General features: G+C 44.4%; 1 protein-coding gene across 1 annotated transcript in view; it reads left to right on the top strand.

Annotated features, from left to right (window-relative positions):
- NID1 (nidogen 1) overlaps window positions 1-26,762 on the top strand; it is an 85,301-nt gene that overhangs the window by 537 nt on the left and 58,002 nt on the right. The window lies entirely within an intron of this gene.

The raw sequence follows: 26,762 nt of genomic DNA, 5'->3' as shown, positions 1-26,762 counted from the left end.
TCGCTGGCCCTGGGACTTCCGTAGGTGCCGGGGCAGGAAAAGACCGCCAAAGCCGGCCTCTGCCCCGGGAATTTAGCCGACAGCCTGCATGCGTGTGCGTGGACTCCGGATATGTCTTGGCAATGGTTCTGCTCTCCAGTCGAGCTCGTTTCAGTCCAGAGTTTGGCGCCGTTAAGCTGGGCGACCCGATGATCCAATTTCCTGTAGCAGAGCATTCTCACCATCGGGGTGGGGGTGGGGGCAAGTGGGGAGCGGGCCCCGGTGGCCGTTAGCTCTCGGGCGCCTTCTCAGAACTGGCCGGGCCCGGGGACGCTGTCAACTTGGTAAAGTCCTTCCGTGCGGCCGCCTTCCCCAGCCGCGCACCATGTGGATTTCATATAAAGCCGTGCGCATTCCAGAAGTGGGGGGAACAGCACAAACAGCGGCTGGAGCCGGTCCTGCCCGTGAAATGGCTGTGCTCGTCGCCTGGCCGGCGCAAACCGCGCCTTGGACGACACCCACGTGGAGCCTGTAGGCTTTGCCTAAAAAGAAGGAGTCTTTCAAGTCTCCACCCACAGAGAGTAATGCCCATTACCAAGGAGGTAAGTGGGCCGCCTGGTGAAGCCTGTCAGCCCCCTTAGAATAAGATTTTTAATTACACAGAATAAAATCCGCAGGATTGCCAAGGAAATCAGTTGTGCTCAAATACGGATACAAATATTAAAAATCGTATGAAGAAATATATGCGGGTGTTTTTAGCCATTTTAAATGTCAGGTGTAACAGTGGATCCAGTGATGGGGGAGGGTCCCATAATTACTGAACTTTCAAGATCATGAGGACTGTGAACAGTATTTGAAGACACCCGCAATGACTAAAATGTGAGATGAGAATATCAGTGACTCCTACCGGTGACAAGGTCATCAAGAGTTCTTACTACCATGCTCTGTTGCCTGCATTCATAATGGAAAGAAATGCCAAATATCACGTTAGGGATTATGGAAAATAAAAATAAAATTTCTTTTTCCCTTCTTAACAGACCCTCTGAATTCTATTCGTGAGTCCCAAGTTCAGAACCCCTATGTTAAATTTGGCATCTCCTTTATTTGTGGCATCAGACTAACCACACTGCATTCTGAAGACCTAGAAAACCTATTGCTGAGAAAACAATTCCTGTCAAACCATACCTTCCAGGTCTGTTTGGGTTTACTCTGCACTTCAGGGAGAAAGAATCCCAGAGCTCTTTTGGTTGTTGTTTCTGCCCCCTGCTGGGTTCCCAGGAAGCTGACTGTGAAATGGAGATTAGCCAGTGGGTGATTTCTTTGGGGAGGGCTCCTCACTTCCACCTAGGGAGGGAGGGAGGTAAAGGACTGAGCAGAGGCTGAGCGGCCAGTAAAGTTCTCAGCCAGCACCTGGGAGCCCTGGAGGTGGGGTGGCTTTCCAGAGCTGTCTCGAGTTTGCCTGAGAGGCCTCGGCCTCTGTGTCCTCACAGCGATCAGTCCTTGGGCTAGGGCTGCCCTGGAAAGAAGCGGGATCCTGAGTCAAGCAGTTTTTCAATGGAGGCAATCCTCAAAGAGGGCCGATGGCGGAGGGTTCCATTCCCAGGGCACCTAGTGTGTGAGTGAAAAGGTGTATGCACAGGGATGTGTGGCTGAGCTACATGGTGCGCACGGTCCTGGGTACTTGGCTAGGACCCAGGTACTTGGTGAGTATTGGGTGAGTATAACTACGTGTGTCAGGGGACTTGCTAGTCTTACGTTATTTAATCCTCAAAACAGCTCGCCCTTCTTATCAGATGAAGAAATAATAATAAACCCTGGCCCCAGAATTCCAAAATCCTACCAGATGTTTCCACCCAAATGCCCATCTGTCACTTCAGATACCACGTGGCAAAGTGAAAATCCTCCCCTCAGATCTTTCACAACTTGCTTTTCCTTGTTCATGGTACCTTGTTTATGGTACACTGACTTGAGGCTGCCTTACCCCTCCCTTTTACTCATTTATTCTACAAATACGTTCCAAGTGCCTACTATGTCCGAGGCACTATTTTAGGCACTTAAAATACAAGTGAACAAAACAAAGAATCCTGTCTTCAGGGAATTTACATCCTAGCAGAGTAGTGGGACCAAGAAAATAGCAAATGTAATAATTAAGTAAATTATATATTATAGTAGGAGGTGATATACTACCTAATGTCAAGGATCTGGGATGGTGTCGGTATATGAGTCTGGAATCTAGAAGAGAAACCTAGGCTTTAGGTGTAAATTGGGAATCATTGGCACATAGATGGTATTTAAAACAGGATAACTAAAGTAACCCCAGCAGGGGAGCATATGCAGATAGAGCAGATGGCCATGGGAGCCGCCATCCCAGCAGGGAAGAGGAGGAGTCAGCAGTGGAGACTGACTGGGTGTGGCCAGTGAGGTGAGAGGAAATGCAAAAGATGAGTCCTAGAAGCCTAGTGAGGAAAGAGTCTCCAGGAGGAGGGAGTGAACCCTCAAGGTTAAATGGGCTCAAAAGGTGAGGACTGAAGAGTCGCCCATTGGCTTGAGTGACATGGTGGTTAGTTCCCCGTTTCACCTTCGCAGGAGGCCCTTGCGTCTGTATCTTTCTTGTCATGTTGCAATGACATTTTCCAACTATTTTATGTTTCTTTTTCTTAAATGTTTATTTATTTGTGGGGGGGTGGGAGCTTGGGAGTGCTCTTGTGCTTAAGAGAGGGAGGAGCAGAGAGAGAGGGAGAGAGAGAATCCAAAGCAGGCCCTGCGTGCTGTCAGCCAGAGCCCGATGAGGAACTTGACTTCACCATTTGTGAGATCAGGGCCTGAGCTAAAATCAAGGGTCAAATGCTCAACAAACAGCCACCCAATTCCTTTAGTGCCCTCCTCCCATCCTGGCTTCAGAGATCCCTGGACTCCTTGGCCTGGATTCAGGGCCTCAGTCTACCATTCTAGCTTCATTTCCAGATTTGCCTTAACACTTTTTTTTTAATTAAAAGAGAAAGAGAGACACTGTGAGTAGGCGAGGGTCAGAGAGAGAGGGAGATACAGAATCTGAAACAGGTTCCAGGCTCTGAGCTAGCTGTCAGCACAGAGCCCAACTTGGGGCTCGAACCCATGGACCGTGAGATCATGACCTGAGCCAAAGTCGGACGCTTAACCGACTGAGCCACCCAGGCACCCCTGCCTTAACACTTCTAAGACAGTAGAATATGTCTTAATTTGGTCCTTTACTCATTCTTTTATTCTTCCACTTTATCCATCTCTTACCTCTCAGATTGTCTCCCATTCTCTAGGCCCTTCCTCCTTCCTAACTGACTAGCAATAGTGGACTGCATTCACCCCTCAGTCCTTAGAACTCTTCTGTCACTCCAGTATTGTCTGACTTGGAACTTAATATTTATAAATGTTCATATACCTTCACTTTATTTGTTCAATGGGAGTATCAGTAAGGAATGTGGAAAGAGTGGGGTCTGGAGCCCAATACATGTGGGCTTGAATCTCTCTTCTACTACTTATTTACTGTAGATCCTGGGTGAGTTATCCAACCTCTGAAAGCCTTGGTTGGTTCATCTGCAAAACAAATATCATTGCTTTTCTCACGGAGTTGTGAACATTCACTGAATTAATGTATTTAGACAGCTTATCATGTAGTAGTGTGCTCTAAAACTGTGAGTTTTCTTTTTCATCGGGAGCAGAGATTGTGTCTTTTTTGAAAAAGCCCAAAACCTTTATTCTATACTTTATTCTGTAGTACTTTGGTGCTATACAGTTGATGTAGCTTTTGAGAAAAGATGTCTCATATGTAACAAGCTAACGCTAGCTTTGTCAAAGGCGTCTACAGAAATATGCCCCTGTGCTTTTACATATAACCAACCATAAAATCTGTCAAGGTGAAGACTCCCTGGAATTTCTTAATGTACTAGGAAGTGCAGCAAGGCAGGAGAAAGCATTCCACACAAATAGTGTTTAAGCTTTCTGGCCATGCACAGTGTTCTTAGTGTAATTGAAGTGTAACTTAGCTATATAAACACACAACATAGTTCGGAAGCAAGTGAAATTAACAGAAGCACCTGTTCTTTACATTACTCTTGATCATGAGCCAGGCTGTGATAGCTCATCCTGTTCCCTCGGAAGCAACTGGTTGTATGTGGAGATCAAGGCCAGTTTCGTGGGTCGTTTCTTGCAGCAACATACGGGTATTGCAGCACTGCAGTATTGTTAGAGCAGTGGCGCTCCTCCTGAGCCTACCATTTGCTGCATTGAAACATCCAGCATTGTGCATTGGTGTTAATGTTTGTCCATCAGAGCAGGAATCTTACAAGGTTCATACCCCTCAGTGTAGCATCCATACACTTAACCGCAATGGCCACGGCCTCTGTTCTCTTGCCCTTCGTTCCTGCAGTTTGAATCCTTGCACCCACAGCATCAACCCTAGCACTCCTGCCGTAGAGATTAATTGCTTGGTTCTTTTGGCGGATTTCATTTTCAGTGTATGTTCTTGAAACATTTGTGTTGCACTCCTGAATGGACTTTTTTTTTTTACTCTCAGCTTTTTCAGCCTTTCCTTCTTCTTGTTTTTCTTAAGTTTATTTTGATAGAGAGTGTGTGTGCATGCACACTCAGGGGAGGAGGTGGGGAGGGGCAGAGAGGGGGCAGAGAGAGAGAATTCCAAGGACATCCCACTGATGGTGCAGAGCCCAACGCAGGGTTTGACCTCATGAACCAGGAGATCATGATCTGAGCCGAAACCAAGAGTCAGATGCTTAACCGACTGAGTCACCCAGGCATCCCTCAGCCTCTCCTTCTTTATCATATTTTTGACATTTCTATTAAGCTCTTCCACAGAAAACTTTAAGTTAAATAGGTGTTTCTCCATGTTCAACATAGTCTCATGACTTTCTTTAGAGGTGGTAGCCCAGAGCAGTGGCCCCAGTTTGCTAGGAGGACACTCAGGGTCACATCCTAGTCCTGAGAGGCAGCCTGCACATCTCCCAGACCTCAGGTCCCATTCCTGTTGCTGTCACTCATACAGGGCCACACTGACTGGCACACGGGAAGTTTATGAATCTGTTGGTTGAGCCCAGGGCCAGCACCTGTGGTCTAAAGGTTGTTTGCAGCACAAGGGCCATGACCAAGGGAACAGTGAGAGCTAGAGCGCAGCCCACAGGCACTCACCAAGCCCTAAACCTGAGCCTGGGGCTGGGGCCACTCCGAGGAAAGGGTACCTGCATTTGATTTGCCCCAAGGTGCCCGGTGGTCTAACAAAGGCCCTGGTTGAATAATAGAAAACTTAAAAGATGATTAATTTCCAGTTGGGACTAAAATGAAACTGAGTCATTATGGTGATGCAACTTTTATTTTTTAAGATTTTATTTTTAAGTAATGTCTACACCCAACATGGAGTTTGAACCCACGACCCTGAGATCAAGAGTCACATGCTCTATCGACTGAGCCAGCCGAGTACCCTTGTTGAGCAACTTATAGTTGAGGTCAAATCACTTCATTTCTTACCCTCTTGTTTCTGGTCTTGTTATTTCTAAAATGAAGAGATTTGACAAGAATACCCTTGAGCTCCATTTTATCTTTTTAAAAAATTTTATTTATTTTTTTAAATGCAGTGTACATTAGACAAGCTCATGCATTTTATTTTTTTTAAATGTTTTATTTATTTCTCGGAGAGAGAGAGACAGCGTGAGCAGGGGAGGGTCAGAGAGAGAGGGAGTCACAGACTGAAACAGGCTCCAGGCTCTGAGCTGGCAGTCAGCACAGAGCCCGACGCGGGGCTAAAACCCACGAGCCGTGAGATCATGCCCTAAGCGAAAGTTGGACGCTTAACCGACTAAGCCACCCAGGCGCCCCATATCTTTTTTTTTTTTAATATTCTTTGAGTGTCGAGGGATTGAATTAATGCATTTCTATTTCAAGACAGTGGATATTTTTTCTAATAAAATGCAGTGTAACACGAAGATAGGTCGTCTAATCATTCAGCAAACATTTAAATTCATTGCCTAATATGCCAGGCACAGTGCTAGGCTTCAGTGATCCAGAATGAAACAAAATCAGTTTCTGCTCTCAGTTTGCAGTGGCAGACATTGCACCAGTGATTATACCCATAATTGACCAATTGCCGCAGTGACCAGGGCTCTGAGGGAGAAGTCCGTACACTGTGGTGGCACCTGAACGGGGTGGAGGGGTCAGGTCCCCCCTGGAACTACAGAATGAGGTGAGCCCTGTGAAAACGGCAGGCGGGCAGGACTGCTGCAAACTGAGGCAACGTTACTGTGCGCAGCACCATGAGTGTAGAGAGAAGGATCGTGTAATGTCACAGGAACGGAAGCCACTGTGAGCGAGGGCAGCACTGCCCGACCCAGGAGAGCTAAATCTGACCTTGTCACCCAGGTCAGAACCCTCCAGGGGTTTCCCTCCCTCTCCAGGACGTCCCGACTTCCCGCCACGCCCCTAGAGCTCTTGTGGCCCCGCCCAGCTGCTGTCTCCGCCCCCATCCGCCCCGGGTTCTCCCCCGCTGCCCCTCCCGCTTGCCTTCTCTCCCCACCGCAGCCAGCTTGCCCCATGGCGCTCGGCTTCCCTCTGCCTGGGACACGTGGCCCTGCTGTTCTGTGTCCGCGCCTTCCTGTTGTGCAGCCGATGCTCACACGCAGTCCCCCATTTGTGATTTTTTTTTTTGGTGGGGGCATGCTGTCTTATTTACATCATGGCATGCGTCACACCTAAAACCAGGTTGTTCGTTTATTAGTTTACCTGTTTATTGGCTCTCTTATCCGCTGGAGCCTGGGCCCTGGAAAGGCAGGGTCTGGTTTGTCGTATTCACCCCCATTTCCCCCATTCACTAGTGGCCTGCGGCACATAGTGGGTGCTCTGTTATGACTTATTGAATGAATGAATGAATGAATGAATGAATGAAGCCTAGGCGTTAGTCATAAGCGGGATGCCATTAGAGCTTTCTAAGTAGATGAGTTACGTGATTTTTCTAAAAGATTCCCACTTTCTTCAAGGAATAGATGGCGTGGGAGAAGAAGGGGGAGAGAAACCTATGGATTAAGAGATTTAAGAGACGTGTTAACCAAATGCCAGGGGACGACCTTGTCAAATACTGATTGAAACAAAGTGGCCATAAAAGGACATCTTTGAGACAAAGTGCTTTCCTAGAAGAGATACATGTGGAAATATGGACAGGTGAAATAATTTGATGTCTGAGCGTCCGACTTCGACTCGGGTCATGATCTCACGGTCCGGTCCGTGGGTTCGGGCCCCATGTCGGGCTCTGTANGGACAGGTGAAATAATTTGATGTCTGAGCGTCCGACTTCGACTCGGGTCATGATCTCACGGTCCGTGGGTTCGGGCCGCATGTCGGGCTCTGTGCTGAAAGCTCGGAGCCTGGAGCCTTCTTCAGATTCTGTGTCTCCCTCTCTCTGCTCCTCCCCTGCTCACTCTCTGTCTCTGTCTCTCAAAATAAAATAAAGACATAAAAAATAATTTTAAAAAAGTCTCAAAAAAAAAAGCCCATGTGTGGGAGGAATTTTTTTAAAAATCTCAAAAAAAAACAAAACAAGCCAATGTGTGTGTAAAATGGAAACTGAAGCACGCTGGTAACTGTGGGAGCCGCTTCATGAGTATTTGGATGTTCGTTTTGCTGTTCTGTGTGTGTGGAAATTTTCCCTTTAAGTAGTCTGGTTTTATTTATTTATTTATTTATTTAAGGTTTTTTTAATGTTTATTTCTTTTTGAGACAGAGCATGAGCATGAGCAGAGGAGGGACAGAGAGAGAGGGAGACACAGAATCTGAAGCAGGCTCCAGGCTCTGAGCTGTTAGCACAGAGCCCTACGCGGGGCTCGAACCCACGAACCGAGATTGTGTCCTGAGCCAAAGTCGGACGCTTAACCGACTGTGCCACTCAGGTGCCCCTAAGTAGTCTGGTTTCAGAAAGTTTTAAAAAATTACGCTGCCTCCCAGCCAGAGGATTTTGAGGGGCAAGGTAGAGGAGAAAGAGTGAATTCCAGGTCAGAGAGTCCTGTTGCCAGGGGTCAGAGAGGTGGCAAGTGGATTGGGGGGGGTGGGGGGCGGTTCCAGCTCTATTCGGAAGATGGGAACAAGGAGGCTTGCTCATGTTTTATCTCACTTGAGAATTGCAGCTTTGCAGGGTAGCTCAGGAGGGTCATTAGAGGAGGAAACCAACATGCACAGCTAAGGGACTTGTCACAATTCACTCAGTTTATAAGTATGAGCTGGGGGAGCGCCTGGGTGGCTCAGTTGGTTGAGTGTCCGGCTTCAGCTCGGGTCATGATCTCCCAGTTTGTGAGTTTGAGCCCCTCTCCAGGCTCTGTGCTGACAGCTCAGAGCCTGGAGCCTGCTTCGGATTCCGAGTCTCCCTCTCTCTCTGCCCCTCCCGCACTCATTCTCTCTCTCTCTCTCTCTCAAAAAATAAACATTAAAAAATAATATGAGCTGGAACTTGAACTTGGATCTTCTGACTCTGAGTTCTGCATTCTTTATACTATGCCACATCAGATAGCACGTTGTTCCTTTCCTTTCTGCATTTATTCATTTTGATGAGGGAGCATAATGTGAGCTGTGGGCAAAATACAAGCTGGCACCCTCCCTCCCCACGTGGGATCTGTGTGATATTTCTCAGACGCTCCTGGCTGCCCAAGAACAAAGGAAAGGGGTTTAAGTGCTTGCCATGTGATGTGGGAAACTAAGGCAAATGAATGATTAAATTCCCTTACGGCCTACAGCCCAGTGACAAGTCTTTGAAGCAGGCAGAGTGACCTCCCTCTAGGAGCTCAACTGCCTGGATGATGACACTCTGCTGGGGCAAAAAGGAATCTTGGCTTAACATTATCCTGACCCCCCCCCCCCCCAGGATCCTGTAAGTCTACTTTAACATCTAGCAATTCCTTTGGAAATTTCCTTTATCTCAGCTCCCCCAAAATACATACTGGCAATCATACTCCAAGCTTATGGCCCCGATATACATCTGAAGGGTCTCATGACTGAGGTTTTACTAAATGATAATAAATGGCATTTTTCTAACAACACCTAGTCCCTCAAGGTCCTGGAAACCTTGCTTCCAAAATACCTCAGAGACTTACCTACCCCCCTCTCAACCTGAAGGTATATAATCAGCTACCTGTCACAACTCCAGTGCAGCTCTTTCTGCCCAGGGTCCTGTCCCCATGCTTTAATAAAATCACGTTTTTGCACCAAAGATGCCTTCAAGAATTCTTGCTTGGGTGTCAGCTCCGAACCCCACCGTCACCCCAAAACCCCATCAATTTGACAGTATCATTTCAGCCCCTGTTCTGTATAGACTTTTGGCTAGGTTTGTGGAGGAGCTGTGATGAGTGGCATCACACACGGTCTCTGGTCTCATGAAGCTAAGTTGGGCATTGCACTACCCACCACTGCATGACCCCACTCACCACCGATCAGATTACCCGCCACTGCACTCCACCGCTCATCCCTGCGTGACACCACTCACCTCCGCATTGCTTGTGAAAAAAGTTGGTTCTTAGCCCCTAGGGAGCAGGTTTCTAAACTGCTTTTGCCCTTAGGTACATTGTTTTCTTTTATTTAATTTTTAATTATAAATGTTTCAAACACACACATAAAAGGGAGAAGGTAATATCAAGAGCACCCGTAGGCACATTAGCTAAATGTTAACAGTTTGAGCACTTTCCCTATTTGTTTCGTTAATTTCCCTTTGCTGATGTCTCCAAAGTAAATTACAGTCCTTATGACTTACATCACTACTGTAGTATGCATTCCTAAAATGATAAGAGCATTCCCCTATATAGCCAGCCTACTATTATCACACATAACAAAGTCAATAATAATTCCCTATTATCAGTTTATATCCAGTCCATATCAGAGCTCTCCAGTATTCCCAAAGCTGTCCTTTATAGCTAGACTTACTCAGATGGGTTTAAAGAAAGACAAACATTACATGTGACTGCGTCTCTGTAATCTGTTTTAATCTTGACCTTCCCCCTTTTGAGTCATCAGGCTATTCAGGAATCACTGCCCATTGGCCCGTAGAATGCCCTCACCTTCTGCATTTGACCATTTCTGTGTAGTGTAGTTTGGCTTGTTAGTCCATTCCTGTATTTTCCTGACAACTGGCGATCTTGAAAATCATTCAGGGTAAACATTTTTATCTTTAGAAAGCCCGTAGAATTTTATTTTAAAATTCACTTTGGAACTAGGAAAACAATACAAATGGTTAAAAGAAAATTATAAAATCAGAGAAAAGGGATATCTTCTTCCCACCCTGGCTCCCAGCCCCATACTTCCCTCCCGAGAGACAATTACTATTCATGAGTTGTTGTTTTTTATCTCCTTGCAGAGAGATTCACAAATTACAAACATACATGTATATAAAACTACACCCTGATTTGATACACCTCCTTGATTTTTTAAATACCAGCTTTATTGAGATATAATTCATGTACCACAAAATTCATGTCTTTACAGCAGACAATTCCATGATTTTCAGTATAATCAGGAAGTTGTATAACCATCACTACTGTCTAACTATGGAATATTTTGATTCCCCTCAAAAACGAACCTCATACCTTTTAGCAGTCACACCCCATCTCCTCCGGGCTCCCTACATCCCTGGTCCTTAGCAACCACTAATATACTGTCTGTCTCTATGGATTTGCCTGTTCTGGACATTTCACATACATGCAATCATACAATATGTGATCTTTTGTTACTGGCTTCTTTCACTTAGCATAACATTTTCAAAAGCTTCCTCCATGTCTCAACATAGAGTGGTACTTTATTCTTCCATGACTGAATAATATTCTCTTGTTTATTTGTCCATTCATAAGTTAATGGATATCCAAATTGTTTCTCTCTCTCTCTGTTTTTTTTTTTTTTTTGGCTATTTATGAATAATACTGCTGTGAATGTTTGTGTTCAAGTGGACATCTGCTTTCAGTTCTCCTGCGTCTGTCCTGAGATCTGGAATTGCAAGTGACGGGGTTCAAAAGAAGTCTCTGCAAAGTATGCCACTTTAGTACGTGGATTATTTTGAGCTGAAAGCAATCAAGACTTAGCAGGCTCAAAACATTTTCTCCTCCCTAACTACTTTGAAGAATGTAAGTTGGCGGGTCTTTCCCCGAACGAGAGGTTTTATCAGAGATAAATTTTACCTGAGTGACCCATCAGTGTGGCAGGGCAAACATCTAATTATGACAAATCTGCTCTTATCACCCTGTGAATTGCCCTTCTCATTCTACCTTATTCCTTAGCTCAGTATAGCATATATACTTCATTTTTACCCTCCTGCCTTGGAATGCCCCATGCATGTGGTGTTCCTGTACATTTGCAATTAAATGTGATTTTCTCCTGTTAATCTGTTTCATGCCAATTTAATTCTTATATCAGCCAGAAGAACCTTTAAGGGTGGATAAAAATTTCTCTTCCCAGCACTAGGTCATATGGGAGCCGTGTTTAACATTTTGGGGAGCTATCAAACTGTTTTCCACAGTGGCTGCGCCACTTTACATTCCCACCAGCAGTGTATGAAGGTGCCGGTTTCTTATCTTTTGTCAATGCTTCTTATTATCTGACTTTTTGATTCTAGCCAACTTAGGGGGTATGAGTGGTATCTCACTATGGTTTTTGATATGCATTTCCCTAATGGCTAATGATGTTGCGCACCTTTTCTTCTTTTTTAAATTTTTTTAATGTTTTATTTTATTTTCAGAGAGAGAGAGAGTGGAAGCAGGGGATGGGCAGAGAAAGAGGGGGACACAGAATCCGAAGCAGGCTACAGGCTCTGAGCTGTTAGCACAGAGCCCAACGTGGGGCTTGAACCCACAAACCATGAGATCATGACCTGAGCCAAAGTCAGACACTCAACCAACTGCTGAGCTTAACCCCCTTTTCATGGGCTTATTGGCCATTTATATATATTCTTTGGAGAAGCCTTTATTCAAGTCCTTTGCTTATTTTTTTATTTGGGATATTTGTATTTTTTATTATAGAGTAGGTTAAAGATTATTTAACAAGAGTACTTTGTGAATGAAGTTATGTCATACTGTATAACATCAGGAGGCAGGTGATACCCGGTTATTTCTGTACTACCTGCTACTGTTAAGGAGATGACAGCCAGGTCATGTCTGTCAAGTCATGTTTTTTTCCCTTGTGAACAGTGAGCAAGTTATGGGGTGACACTTTGGTTTTGTCCAGGGGCCCCCATTTCCACCAACCTTTCAACTAATGCTTAGCACCCATTGATGATCATTGCCTGAATCAATTATTGAATTAAGGGTTGCCAAGACATATTTTAGTTTGTTCTGTTGTTTGCTTCTTTCTATACTTTATTATTTATCTGTTTATGAAAAAAGTTTTCTAACGTTTATTCATTTTTGAGAGAGAGATGAGAAAGAGAAAGAGAAAGGGAGAATGAGTGGGGGAGGAGCAGAGAGAGAGGGAGACACAGACTCTGAAGCAGGCTCCAGGCTCTGAGCTCAACACAGGGCTCCAACTCACAGACCACGAGATCATGACCTAAGCTGAAGTCGGATGGTTAAACAACTGAGCCACCCAGGTGCCCCCTTATTGATTGATTGATTGATTGATTGATTGATTGATTGATTTTTAGAGTGAGAGAGAGAAAGAGAGCAGGGGAGAGCAGCAGGGGATGGGGGAGAGAGAGAAATCCTTAAGTAGGCTCTATATTTGGTACAGACATAGGGCTTGATGCCACAACCCTGAGATCATGACCTGAGCCAAAATCAAGAGTCAGACGCTCAACTGACTGAGACACCCAGGCGCCCCTCTGTCATTCTTTGTACATTTACTAGCTGGCATACTTCTGTAAAGAGGAGCTTTCCCTCATCTACTGGGGCTCATGGGTGAAAATGACATATGGTTCATTCTGGAAAGGAAGATGGATACTTAATTGTTTCTTTATAATTTCTGATGTTCAAATGAAGGGATTGGTGTTCAAATGAAGGGGCCGGCATAATCCAAATTAGGGGAGTTTCTGGGGCTTCAGAAACTTGGCACGGGGAAACTTGTGGTTATCAATCTGCAAGGTGTCAAAGAAGAGCTTGCTTCTCCCCAGCAACTGAGAGTGTAGACAAGCCCTTCTCCTTTCCCTGACCCGCTCCTGTTCGGGAATACTGACGCACACTTCTACCTCTTCTTTGATAGACACCACTAGAAGCGAACATTTAAAGACCCCGACCACTTTTAAATGTTGGAAGGTAATCTCGGGTAGAAATTTCCTGCAGAAGAGATGGGTAACCAATCCAAAGTCTCTCGTTAGATATTAACTGGATTAAATTGAAACCACTGACACAAGGTCCCTTGTTTTTATGTGCTAAGACTTTTATTTTTATTTCTAATTCAAGCCAGAGCCATTTCTCTGGCCCAGTGGGGTTAATGGAAAAGGTCTGCAATTTGGACTCAAGGGTTTTGTTCTGGCACTTCTAGTGTGTGATCTTAGGCAAGACCTAAAAACTGAAACTCATTTTTTCTCACATGAAGAATGAAGATGATATTAATGACTGCTTTACTGGATTTAATCAGATAACCGGAATAAAGATGCTTTGTAAACTGTAAAGTACCACATAAGTGGGTAAGGCCGTAAGTCCCTTATTGGCCCTCTACTTAGAATCAGTCAACCTCCCCCTTGATTAGATTATGGACTTGGCTATTTCCTGGACTTCTTTACCAAGTTTCTCTTTCCTTAGGCCCTTTTAGTTTCTTAGCTTTTTCTAGCTATCCAGTCTTTATCCATGAAGCTCTCCCATGAAGCTTTGCAATTTCCACAACTGTGGCTCACAAGTCTTCTCAACTAGCCAGGGAATATAACAGAAAGAGCAGAGGTTATGGACACCAGCAAATGTGAGTTCACATCTTGGTTCCCTCATTTACTGGCTGTACGACATTAAGCTAAATTATGTCCCATTTCCTTGTCTTTTTTTTAATGTATGTGAAAAGAAGGAATGGTCATACTAAATTTTTAAAAACGTGGGCAGCTGTAGTAAAGGACTTCAGACTTAGTAGACGCTGAGTTTGTTGCCTTTCCATTCTTTACCCCAAATAATTTTACCTTCAGTTCCCCCTTCCTCCCACCCATGGAGTTTGCTTTTGCAGCTGCATGCAATTTCATTGTCTTCTCAGTACAACGATTTGCATTAGGAAAACGACCACATTTGTTTCTCATTTGTGCCTACCTCCAGTATTCTTAACCACGTCTGTTTTGGAGAAGGCTTTCCCCCAGGATTGCAAGCTGCTTTCTGCCCTGAGGACCGCTCCTAGGCTCATTTATGCCTCAAACGTTGGTTATTTCAGCTTCTTCCCTGTGTATTTGAATATAAGGAATTTAACGTGTAATTTATTGAGTGTCTGCATTCAGACTTTCTGTGGTGACTCATGCTGTCTGTCTTCAAAGACAACAAACATGAAACAGGATATGCGTTTTTAAATCAGGAATAACCCCCTTTATGGGTTAGTTGCTCAGTCTACCCTCTTCATAATGTCAGCTGAGTTGAAACAATTGCACGTTAAGTGGCTCCAGCTGTTAGCCATGTGGTGCTGGGCATTTCACCCTGGGGTGTTTTGTGATGTAAGCGACAGTGTTCTGAGCAGTGCAAATGGATGAAGAGCCTCTTGTTTGGTGTGTTCCTTGGAGCAAGTGAATAGACATATTCTTTATTTTTTAGATTTTTATTTATTTGTTTTTTAAAGTAAGCTCTACACCCAGTATGGGGATTGAACTCGCAATCCCGGGATCAAGAGTCACATACTCCACTGACAGAGCCAGCCTGACGGCCCTAGATATTTCCTTCCTTCCTTCCTTCCTTCCTTCCTTCCTTCCTCCCTTGCTGCCTTCCTCCCTCCCTCCCTCCACACACCCAGCATGGAGCCCGATTGCCCAGTTCAGGGCTTGAACTCAGGATCCTGAAATCAAGACCTGAGCATGAGATCAAAATCAAGAGTCACACACTTAACCAACTGAGCCACCCAGGCACTAGATACGTTTTTTAAAAGGGAGCATTGGGGCGCCTGGATGGCTCAGTTGGTTAAGCGTCCGACTTTGGCTCAGGTCATGATCTCACGGTTCGTGGGTTTGAGCCCCGCGTCAGGATCTGTGCTGACAGCTCAGAGCCTGGAGCCTGTTTCAGATTCTGTATCTCCCTCTCTCTCTGACCCTCCCCTGTTCATGCTGTCTCTCTGTCTCTCAGAAATAAATGAAAAAAAAAAACATTAAAAAAAGATAAAGGAGGCATTAAGTTGTGCTAGTAACACACTGAGCTGAAGTTTAATTTTGCTAAAGGAACTTCTTTTTCCCAGTGTGAACTGTTAAGTAAGATTTCAGGGCAATATTTACATTGGTCAATGTACTAGAAGTAGCTGGTTTCAATAAAGAAGTGGTATGGACAATAACATTATTATTTATTATCATTATTACTCTGTCAATAATTCAGACAGCGTTTCTCAGGAATACATTCAATCCTTTGTTTTGTGGTGTAATCTGTGGAGGCCACTTGTAGGCAGACAGGCTTGAGCACTGGAGTGCAGCAAGGGACACGCTGACCACGTTGGCTCTAACTGCCCAGTGGGCTACTAGCAACTAGATGCAGTTACCACAAAAGGGAAAATTCCACACATCCCCATACCCCCTCGCCTTCCCTCCTTAAAAGCAGCCCCCTCCCAGTGCTTCCTTACAGACCTTCTCTCCTCTGCTGTCCCGTCCACCACACTCCCTTGTGCTGTATCAGTAAACTTCTGGCTCCTTTGTTCTGCCTCAGGGAGATTGTTTTACCTCCTGTGCCACTGGGTGGGCTTCCACCTGATCGTCACCCCGCATTTGGGGACCCCCGTCTGATCAAGAGACACCCCATTTGGACACCACATAATCTACAGCAAAGAATGTGCTGGTGTCATTGGGAGTCAGGGCACCTGTGTCGGGTTCCAAGGTACTAACTGTGACCGTTGTTTGAAGATCAACGGAGGCATATTAAAAACTTTAAGAGTTTACTTGAACAAAAGTCCGTTGGAATTGGACAGCATCCATACTAGTGGATAGAAATGAGCTGTGAGGAGTGTACAAAATGAAAGGCTGTCGTAGCCGGCAGGGAGCAGGAACAAGGAACTTCTAGGTGGAAAATGGATTGCTTATTGTATGGTCCGTTTCCTTTTATGGGATGGTAGGGGTCTGTCGGCAGGCAGATGACCTAGCTAGTGCTGATCAGGCGATTCCTGATTGACTGGTTTCTGATTCCATTTTTGGGGGAGCCGAAACCGTAATTAAGTCTTGGTTTGGTGCTGTGCTTAGCATAAGTGACTCCATTGGGGCTTGTTGTCTTGTGAGGTTTTTTGTTTGGTTTGGTTTTTAACAATTCTTTTCTTTTTTAAAAAAGTTTATTCATCTATTTTGAAAGAGCATTCAACTGGGGGAGGGGCAGAGAGAGAGAGAAAGAGAGAGAGAATCCCAAGCAGGCTCTGTGCTGTCAGCATAGAGCCCGGATGTGAGGCTCAAAGCCATGAACCATGAGATTATGACCTGAGCTGATCTCAAAAGCCAGATATGTAACTGACTGACTCACCAAGGCGCCCCACCAGCAATTCTCTCCTTCCGATCAGGCTCTCAGCCTGAGACACGTGATCAAATTTTAAGACACTAGTGCTTCCCCCAGCTCTGGATTTCCTGCAAGGTTTATTGCCTCATCCTCTGGTGAAATATTCCCAGGTCAGTACGTCTTTTTGCTACATCTCTCTGGAGTGTTTGTAGGTCATGACTTTGGGCTCACATTCTTTAAGTCAGTTATTCTCTTTGTTTCTTCTCTGATAATTTAATCTTAGGAAGATCATCTGCTTGGTGGTTAGTGGCCGTAAACATGCATTTAAAGCTTTTGAGAAAACATGGTGTTTCAGGGAGACTACTATGATTATTGTAAGGAGGATAATTCCCTAGAGTCTAGAGTGTGCTTCGGAGCCATGGCGTCCAAGAAGCAAACCAGTCAGAATCAAATAAAGTCAATGAAAGACCTCATTGAAGGAGTCACATTCTTTTTTTTAATGTTTGTTTATTTTTGAGAGAGAGACAAAACACGAGCAGGGGAGGGGCAGAGAGAGAGACACACACAGAATCCAGAGCAGCTCCAGGCTCTAAGCTGTCAGCACAGAGCCCGACACAGGACTTGAATTCACGGACCGTGAGATCATGACCTGCATACGCTTCACCCACTGAGCCACCCAAGTGCCCTGCAGGAGTCACTTTCTTAAGCCAAGTGCAGCAGGTGGTGTTGGCCATAGCACACACACCTCCTTGCTCAGCTGAAAGATAATTGAGGGCTGTCCTATTACCGAGAACAATTTTGGAGAGGAAGACTAAGGATTTGTATTGGGCAGATACTGCTTTAGCAATAGTTTCAGAGGTAGGTGCCACGGTTAGGGAGCACTTTCCATGCATTCACAGAGAGAAAAAGCAAGTAGTGAAAAGGAAAAAGGGATAAAAGCCTCATAGTGGAGGTGAAGATCTTGATCTGTGACCTTGGGAGGGCCATCCCTCAAGGTGCAGTCTGCTCCTGGGAAGGAGCCTCCCTTGTCAATAGTAGTTTTATATCTCCAGCTGGTGTGCAGTTGCAAGGGTATCGAGGAGCCCGTTTTATTTGGGAGATGTGGACCTGAGGTTCAAGTCCCTGAAGGTTCACTGTTCTCTGGGTGGTGAGGAGGACCTGGTATAGTCCCTTACAAGGAGGTTCAAGGGCAGTCTTTGTTCTTAGTGATTCCAAATCAGAGGGGTAGGAGAAAGTTGGAAATGTTAGTCTAGAGAGTTGTAGCCAGACATTTGCGGAAACTCAAAGAATTCATTTCAGGAAACTTGAAGAATCTGGTCCAATTTAGAGGTATATCACAAAACCTCAAACACAATGAACAGGAGTAGGATCTGATATCTACAAGGTTATAGGGTGCCAGGTGGCTCAGTCAGTTAAGCGTCCAACTTCGGTTCAGGTCATGATCTCAAGGTTCGTGAGTTTGAGCCCTGCATCAGGCTCACTACTGTCAGTACAGAGCCTGCTTCAGATCCTATGTCTCCCTCTCTCTCTTTAAATAAAACTTTAAAAAATAATAAAATTATGATATCCACAAGGATGTGTTATCAGTTTATACTGAATCACTCTTATTTCTATCAAAGATAATCATAGACTAATCTGTTTGCAAAATAAGTTGAAAAGTTAAATTTGACTAGACTGTTTGCATAAGTGCAGCAAGAAAAGCGATTGACTGGCGTGCCTGGGTGTCTCAGTCGTGAGTGTCCAACTTTGGCTCAGGTCATGATCTCACAGTCTGTGGGTTTGAGGCTTGCATCGGGCTTTATGCTGACAGCTCAGAGCCTGGAGCCTGCTTCGGATTCTGTGTCTCCCTCTCTCTCTCTCTCTCTTTCTCAAAAATTAACATTAAAAAAAAAAAAAGAAAAAAAGAATAGTGGTTGACTGTATAGGCTCTACAAATCCGCACTGCTGGAACTTTTCATAAGGAATCTCAGATTGGACTTTTAAAAAGCCTCTACAGACTAAGAAGTCAAGCAAGCCAAAGACTCATCACCAGACTTCGCCTGAAATCCCTATAGATTTGGGTGAATTTCTCTCTCCAAGAGGCCCCCAAGATACCCTGAGGTTCCTATGGCTGCAGGAAGTGACTGTCCTTACTCACCTGGGTAGCCTGCCGGAAATCCTATAGTGAGACACCAGGCTGGCTTTTCCAAGGTGCTGTTATTGGCTCTGCAAAGCCAACTTTAGTTTCTCAAAGCTGTCTGGTCCCATCTGACACTGTGCACATTCTCAAATCTGATATACCAGTCAAAGCCTTGGTAATATAACCAGTGTTTCCAGTTGTGTCCAAGGGAGAACAGATTCTTAATAACTTATGCAAATCTCTATACTGATATGAAGGTAACAATACTAACTTCCCACATTCTGGAGGGATCAGGTACGGAGAAGAGGTAAATGTTTAAAGTCTTCTACGGGCACCTGGGTGGCCCAGTTGGTTGGGCATCCAACTTCGACCCAGATCGTAATCTCATGGTGTGTGAGTTCCAAGTTCCAAGCCCCATGTCAGGCTCCCTGCTGGCAGCGGAGCCGGCTTTGGATCTTCTGGTCTCCCTCCCTCTGCCCCTCCCCCGACTGCATGTGCGAGGTCCGTGCTGGCTCTCTCCCTCTCATTCTCTCTCTCTCTCAAAAATAAAAGAACACTAAAAAATTATACTTACAAAGGCAAACTTTACAAAAGGAAAAAGTAAAAATCCTTTCCTTAAGGCTGGAAAAAAACCCAAAACATTAAGGAACCAGCAAAGTCTCAAAGATAAATTTGTAAAAAAATAATAATAATAATAATCCTCATTAGTTCATTCAGTCCCATGGTATTAAATCTTGTTCTGCTTTCATCCAGTTTTTCCATGAGTTCTGGAAATTCGTACCCAGTGCAGTTGTATAATCTTCAAGTTCCTGGAAATGTGTACTCTTGACACCAGTCTTCCTGATGATGAAGCACTTTTGCGAAAGCGGCAGAGTAGAATAAACATCTGTACGTGACAGAGTCATAAAATGACCATGTTTCAGAATTTCATGGGAGTTATTATAACAGAATTATAATTATAGTAGAATATTTGGTTGTTTCTGTGACTTACAACATTTTAAGACAATAACTGGAATTGGGACTGATAACATCACACCAGGACATTTTTAGCAATTTCACACAATTTCTAGAGCACCTATATTAATAACATGCATTTGTACAATATAACCTAAGAAAGTTTAGCATCTGGGTGCCTGGGTGGCTCAGTCCATTGAGTTGAGCATTCATCTCAGGTCATGATCTCCTGGTTTGTGGGTTTGAGCCCTGCTGTGCTGACATCTCAGAGCCTGGAGCCTGTTTCAGATTCTGTGTCTTCCTCTCTCTTTCTGCCCCTTCTCTGCTTCCCTCTCTCTCTCAAAAATAAACAAACATTTAAAAAATTTAAAAAATAAAACCCTTATTATTTCTAGTAGTTTTAATTACATATATTAATTAGAGTTCTTAAGTATTAGAATCCTTATTCCTGGTGAAAACTAAGAAGTAAGCGATTGTGGACTGACAAATTTATGAATACATTTTATAATTTCTAGAAGTATATTCTTCCTAATTATAAACTTTCCAGTGTGGCACAGAACACATTTACTAATAGAGCCAAATACCTTGAGTTCCTCTAGAAAAGAAAGCCAAGGGAAGATAAATAAGTCTGTGGTCATTAATTACTGTTTCAGTATTTTATCCTACTTGGAAATGATCTAGATAGTCCATGAATATCCATCATTTAACTTATCTCAGTATAACTTTAAGGTTTCAAGTTATGAAAAAGATTTTGGAAGCTATTTTTATGTGGACATATCTTAAAGCATCATTATTGTTGAAAAGTTCATTTATAAACTTTTACTTGCATGTATTTAACTCACTTGTTCTAAACAATTATGTTTAGATAAACCAGGAAAATTTCAGAAGACATCAAGCAGCCTAACCGTTATCTAAAGTTATTTTTTCTTATTGAAAAATTCTGTAACAGAGGTATCAGGAGCTTATCGGACTTTTAGTAAACCTGTGTGCCATAAAAGTATTACATAGTTAATGCTGATAACTCTAACTCTAAAGACAAGCCTGTTTTAATTAAACCAACAAACTTAAACTAGCTTTTATGTACCAAATATTATCCTAGATCCCATGAACTTGAAAAACCTTGGAGTTTCATATTTCTGAGCATGCACATACTTGATTTTATAGAATGCGTTTTTGTCGTTAAGCCAATTAAAGAGAACTCTTTCCAACTTCATTTTGGCATTACCGCCTAGGGGTAGAAGAAAAAATCACCCATTTATAATGTACATACATAAACATGTAGATGGATGCAAACAGAGATCTTCTGGCTTTTATTTTAAAATTTTCGCCGTGAGACAGGCAAAACTCACTAGTTTATAGAAGAACAGTTGGATCCAAATTTTCTTTCTGGTGGATGGAAAGTTTATCTGCTCAGACGGCAGGTGGTTAAAGCCTTTTAGTAATATTTGTGGAAGAGACTTGAGTTTTGTATTTGTCCTTGGCAAGTAATCTTACAGAGGCTGTGGACTACATTTGAGCCAAGGAAGCTTAACTGTTTATGTTTTAAGAAGCCTCCTCCTCTCCCCTCCCCTTTTTTTTCTTTCTGTCTCAGGTGTTTGTGAGCCTTGTTTTACTTACCTCCTGGGGTATTTACATTTCAAAGAAACTTGGTAACATTTACATCTTCAAGGGACCTTGGAAAAAAGCGTTTTCTTTGAGGAGTTTTAGGGTATATTGACCTATTATCAGAAGTCTAGGGTAATTACTACTTAAATTGTTCCTTCATTTTCTGAAATGCAGGAAAAGTTCTGATTCCAAGTTCTGATCTCTTACACATCTGTAGCTATTCTGAGATGAATAGGGGAGTTTAGGGGAATGGTGGAGATAGGTAGACTTTGAATTGTTTCCAGAGCCGCAATTCTGGTTTTGCAAAGATTTGTTAGATAATGACAGTTGCTCTTAATTCTGAAAACTGGCTTGTAGCCTTCAAGGTTTCAAGGGGCAGAACTGCCCATCTAACTACACTAGCTTCGATTTGCTTCCTTGTATCAGGGAGAAAGATCTTCAACCAAGATGAAAATCAGAAGATTCTTGTGTTCTAGATTTTGAGCTGTTGGTCTTTGGACTAGTTTAGTAAATCCTTCCACAAAAGACTTCGGAATGTTTTTGTTTCCCTCAGGGTTACATAGTTTCATTTTAGCTTAGGTGAGAAGGCCTAAAAAGCGTTCCTCTTCATCCCTGAAGATCAACCTCCATGTTGGCCAACTTCTGACCATAGAGCTTCTTAAGAAAATCCTTTCAAATATCTTGTCAGGTTTCAACAGGCATAAACAGTAAATATTCCCGGCAGTAATGAGCAGCCTCTTGGATACAAGAGGCATCCCCAAAAAGGGTGTGGAGAATACTGCCTGGCCCAAAGTTAACCAAAAGAATGAAAGACTTAGAGAGTTCTCCTGAGAGCTGGCAGTAGTTGATAGGACCGTGGCCGCATATGGAGTGTAGCGCACATCTCTGGCCACACTTGGGGGCCTCCCAACCCTATCCAAAGCAAGATAAATAAGGCAGTAGCTGTCCTGGGGAGAGAAAGGATCAACAACTGATGGGTACCCAACAGTAAATTCACGAGAGTCACAATTCAAAGGCCTGATTGTTTGTTACAAATGTCTTTTTGCCTGCCAATCTGAACTTGGAAAGGAAGGGACAACATGGAATTTTACCTTCCTCTCTCCACCAGGCTCTACAGATAGAGATCTGGGAGAGCTGACTTTGGCGAGAATTCTCAACATTTTCTGGCTTTTGCTAGTTTTCCCAGGATCCCATCTGTGGGCTCTGGAGCGAGTGGGGTGTCCCAGCAGGTCATATCCTGGTCACTGGAAACTGTAGAGCAGGAAAAATCATTTTCCCTCCCCCTTTTATGGTCAATGGTTGGCTGAGACCCCTTTTTCTCTGGGATACCTCATAAATGGACAAGCTTATCTAGGTTAAAAGTTCTCCACTATGGGCCACTGTATTTCAAGATTGTCTTTGGTAAGGTCAACCTGTTTGTTCCTCCTTAAAACAACATTTTATTCACCCATGGCCTCATGCTGGACCCAGGCCAGTTTAAATTGGATCCAGTCCGACCCTGAACTCAGATCTGGCAGATATGTTTCTTAGGACTTCTTAAATCTACAGGTTCCCCTCACTGCCTTTTTTCTTGAAATGTGTTTAGTAAAGCAATGGACATTTGCCCTTCATAGTGTCCCATATTCTGGATTTTTCTGATTGTGTCCCTACAGTCTCATTGAACACATTCTTCCAGCCCCTGTATTTCCTATAAACTGGTAGTTAGACCTGGAGATGTGCTTAGATTCAAGTTATCAGTTCATATTTAATGCAGACTCTTTTTTTTTTTAAGAAATCTCACTCCATCTTGTTGTTTTTTTTTTTCTTTAAGCTTAGTTATTTGTTTTGAGAGAGGGAGAGAGAGAATCCCAAGCAGGCTCCACACTGTCAGTGCAGAGCCTGATATGGGGCTCGAACTGACAAATGAGCTCATGACCTGAGCCGAAATCCAGAGCTGGACGCTTAACCAACTGAGCCACCCAGGCATCTTTGTTTTATCTTTGTTTTATTTTTAAAAATAAATTTTTAAAAAATGTTTATTTTTGAGAGAGAGACAGAGACAGAGTGTGAGTGGGGAAGGTCAGAGAAGCAGGCTCCAGGCTCTGAGCTTTCAGCACACAGCCAACTATGAGATCATGACCTGAGCCAAAGTCAGATGCTTAACTAACTGAGCCCCCCAGGTGCCCCCAGACTCTTTGTTTTAATCATTGGTGCAGTGGCAAGGACCACCGTGACACAACCACCATGACACATTACACTGCGATCCTTCTTGCGCTCACAAACGGAGCTCGCACGCCTCTGGGCATTATTTCTGGAACACCTTGGTATTCAGGCCTTCTTCTGTATGAATCTCCCCACCCCATTTTCTGGAGGAAGTCAGGAAGGGAGGGGAATAACACATGCCAGGTGGTGTATGAGCTTTGCAGCTACGGTAGTAACCAAGGTGGACACGGTCCCATCTTTTGTAGGGACATATCGCCTCACGGGGAAAGCAGCGAGGGCCAGCAGATGAGTAAATAATGTCATACACATCGTTTTCCACACTTGGAAGGAAATGAACAGGAAGCGGGAACAGAAATGCGGGGCCAGGGAGTGAGGGAAGAGAGGAAGGAACAGGAGAAGACCATAGTGGGTAGATGGAGAAGCCTCTTTTAGAGGCTGTACCTCACTGAGCTCTGGAGGGTGACAGTGAGCCAGTCATGTGACTCTTTGGGGCCAGGGAGAGGGTGCTGGTGGTGGCAGGGATGGAGAGCATGCCAGGGACCTTGAAGATGGGACACAGGGGACATGGGTGAGAAACAGGAGAGAATCATGGGCAGCTCTCCAGTTGCCTGGCTTAGACAATGGGGTGAATGGCATGAATCTCTGTGTCCCCGCTCTGTTTCCTTTGGAGATTGTAGTGCCCGTGTCTGTCCTCCTGACCTCCTAAGTACCTTCTAGCCCCTTCCCTTTGTGCTCCCTGTGCTTCTATTGCTTGCTCAACTTTAAGAAGGGGAAAAAGAACAAGACAATGGGAGCATCACACACTTGACAGATTTGTGCAGTGAGACTGGCATCCAAATGTAAGAGAATATTGTTGAAGTCAGCCATTAATTGGTGGTCTTAAACAGGAAAAGAAACATTTCCTGGGGAGTTTTTTCTTTTTAAAGCTTATTTTTATTAAGTTTATTTATTTACTTAGAGAGAGAGAGAGGAGAAAGAGAGAATCCCAAGCAGGCTCCACAGAGCCACATGAAGGGCTCGAACTCACAAAGCATGAGATCGTGACCTGAGTCGAAACCACAAGTGAGAAAGCTTCACCGACTGAGCCACCCAGGCACCCCCGGGGAGAAGTTTAAAGCTAAGAGTCAGATGTTACTTCTGGATGTTCTGTTTATAACATTTATACTCTGACGTCATCCCCCTTCGTTATCACCAAAAATTGAGCCAAATGTACCATAAAAAATGGCTGAAAAATACTTGTCCAGGATGAATACTAAAAAGGGTTATATGGTCTGTGTCCAGAGCATTTGCAGTGCTTCTCGATACTCATCTAAAAATTCGATTCCCAAAGCATTCCTTTTGGTAATAGAAACAGTCCCGTGCCCAGATTCTAAACAAGAAAAGACACTGGGAATATCTTCCAAATCGTGGGACTGAAATGTCACCAGAAAACAGCTTTTTGAAACTTAAGTTGTGTGCATGTGGCCTCCGTGTGATCGCTTCCCACTAGCGGCTGGTAACTGGCAGCCTCTGGAGGCTTTGGGAAAGCGAGCTCTTTCCCACGCCCCCACATGCCAGCCCCGCTGAGATGTCCGTGCAGGGAGAGGTGCACATGGGCTGGGGGGGCGAGAGGGTGAGGAACCAGGGCTCCTTCCCCGCGCCCCTTCCCCGCAGCCTGCCAGCATGCCCAGAAAACCATCGCCATGCCAGACGGCACTGGGAATCGTGTCCTAACAGTTAACGGCCCGTGAAGCCTGGTGTAAAGGAAGGGCTTTGCAAAGTCCACGCACACTCCCAGAACTCTTGCGACTTTCTCTTCTGGGGCCCAGATCTGCTCCACCCCTTTGAACCTTTTCACCCAGTTCTCGGCCTGTTGCAGGGTCTGGTCTGAAGTGCTCTTCTTAGTATCTACCCCGCCCCCTCCTCTAGTAATGAGGTCTGTAGTGAGTGGAGGAGAAGGCTGGGGGTGGGGGGATAAGTGACTTGGAAAACCCAAACCCCCTTCCCCCCAAAAGCCTTCTGATCAACTCCTTAACAATAAAGAGCCCCTTGTTTGCATTCATGTTCTTGTAATTCACAGCCTCTTAAAGTACAGACTGAGGTGCAATTTGCAAAGTCTCTCCCATTTGCTTAGGGCATTTTTTTAAAGTTTATTTATTTTTGAGAGAGAGAGAGCAAGCACAGGCAGGAGAAGGGCAGAGAGAGGGAGGCAGAGAATCCCAAGCAGGCTCTGCAGTGTCAGCACAGAGCCTGATGCAGAGCTCAAACTCACAAACGGCGAGATCATGACCTGAGCCGAAATCAAGGGTCAGACCCTTAACCGACTGAGCCACCCAGGCACCACGAGGGCATTTTTATTCACAAATTCTTGGGGTAAAAAGAGCACCGGAGTGGTGTTCTGTGTTGTCACAGGATTGTGCACTAACAAGAAAGAGTGAGGGGGTCAAAGCCTCATGCTTAGCCTGGCTTTGCAGGAGATGCAAGCACCCCCACCACCAAGTGCCTTCAATCAAGGGGCTCCCTTTTTTCCTAAGGAGTGTGGGTTTAGCTGGATAAGAACACTAAGCTCTTTCTATAGGGAGTTAAAACTCATTTCAAGAAGGCTGTACACAGTGATTAAAGAGGGCCAACTTCGGAGTCTGGCTCCCTGGGTTCGAATCCCAGTGCTGATGCTTGTTGGGACCTTTGGACAAATTGATTTAACTTACCTCATTTTCTCCATCAGAAAAACGTGGATAATAATAGTAGCTAGTCTTATGGAGTTCTGCTGAGGATTAAAAGTTAATAAGATGTCTGGAACATGGAGGCACCTGGGTGGCTCAGTTGGTTAAGGGTCTGACTGTTGCTTTCAGCTCAGGTCATGATCTCACCTCTCATGAGTTCGAGCCCTGTGTCGGGCTCTGCACTGACAGTGAGGAGCTGCTTGGGATTCTCGGTTTCTCTTGCTTTCTGCCCCTCCCCCACTCATGCTTCTCCGTCTCTCTCAAAATAAATAAATAAACTTTAAAAAAAAAAAATGCCTGCAACATGGTAAACATTCAGTAAGTGTTAGCTACTATTCTGACATTAAACTAGACATAATAATTAATGATACCGTAATGGGCCATTTAAATGTACTTCTTTTTTTAAAAATTTTTTAAAGTTTATTTATTTACTTTGAGAGAAAGCAAGGGAGGGGCAGAGAGAGGGAGAGACAGACTCCCAAACAGGCTCTGCTCCCTCAGCGCACAGCCTGATGCGGGGCTCAAACTCACCAACTGTGAGATCATGATTTGAGCTGAAACCGGGGTCAGATGCTCAAATGACTGTGCCACCCAGGCACTCCTAATACTTTTTTTTTTTTTAAAGATCTACAC

Source organism: Crocuta crocuta, unplaced genomic scaffold (assembly GCF_008692635.1).
Source record: "Crocuta crocuta isolate KB4526 unplaced genomic scaffold, BGI_CrCroc_1.0 scaffold59-1, whole genome shotgun sequence".
Taxonomy (NCBI): Eukaryota; Metazoa; Chordata; class Mammalia; order Carnivora; family Hyaenidae; genus Crocuta; species Crocuta crocuta.
The sequence above is the reverse complement of the archived record's forward strand: the minus strand, read 5'-3'. Positions and strand labels throughout refer to the sequence as shown.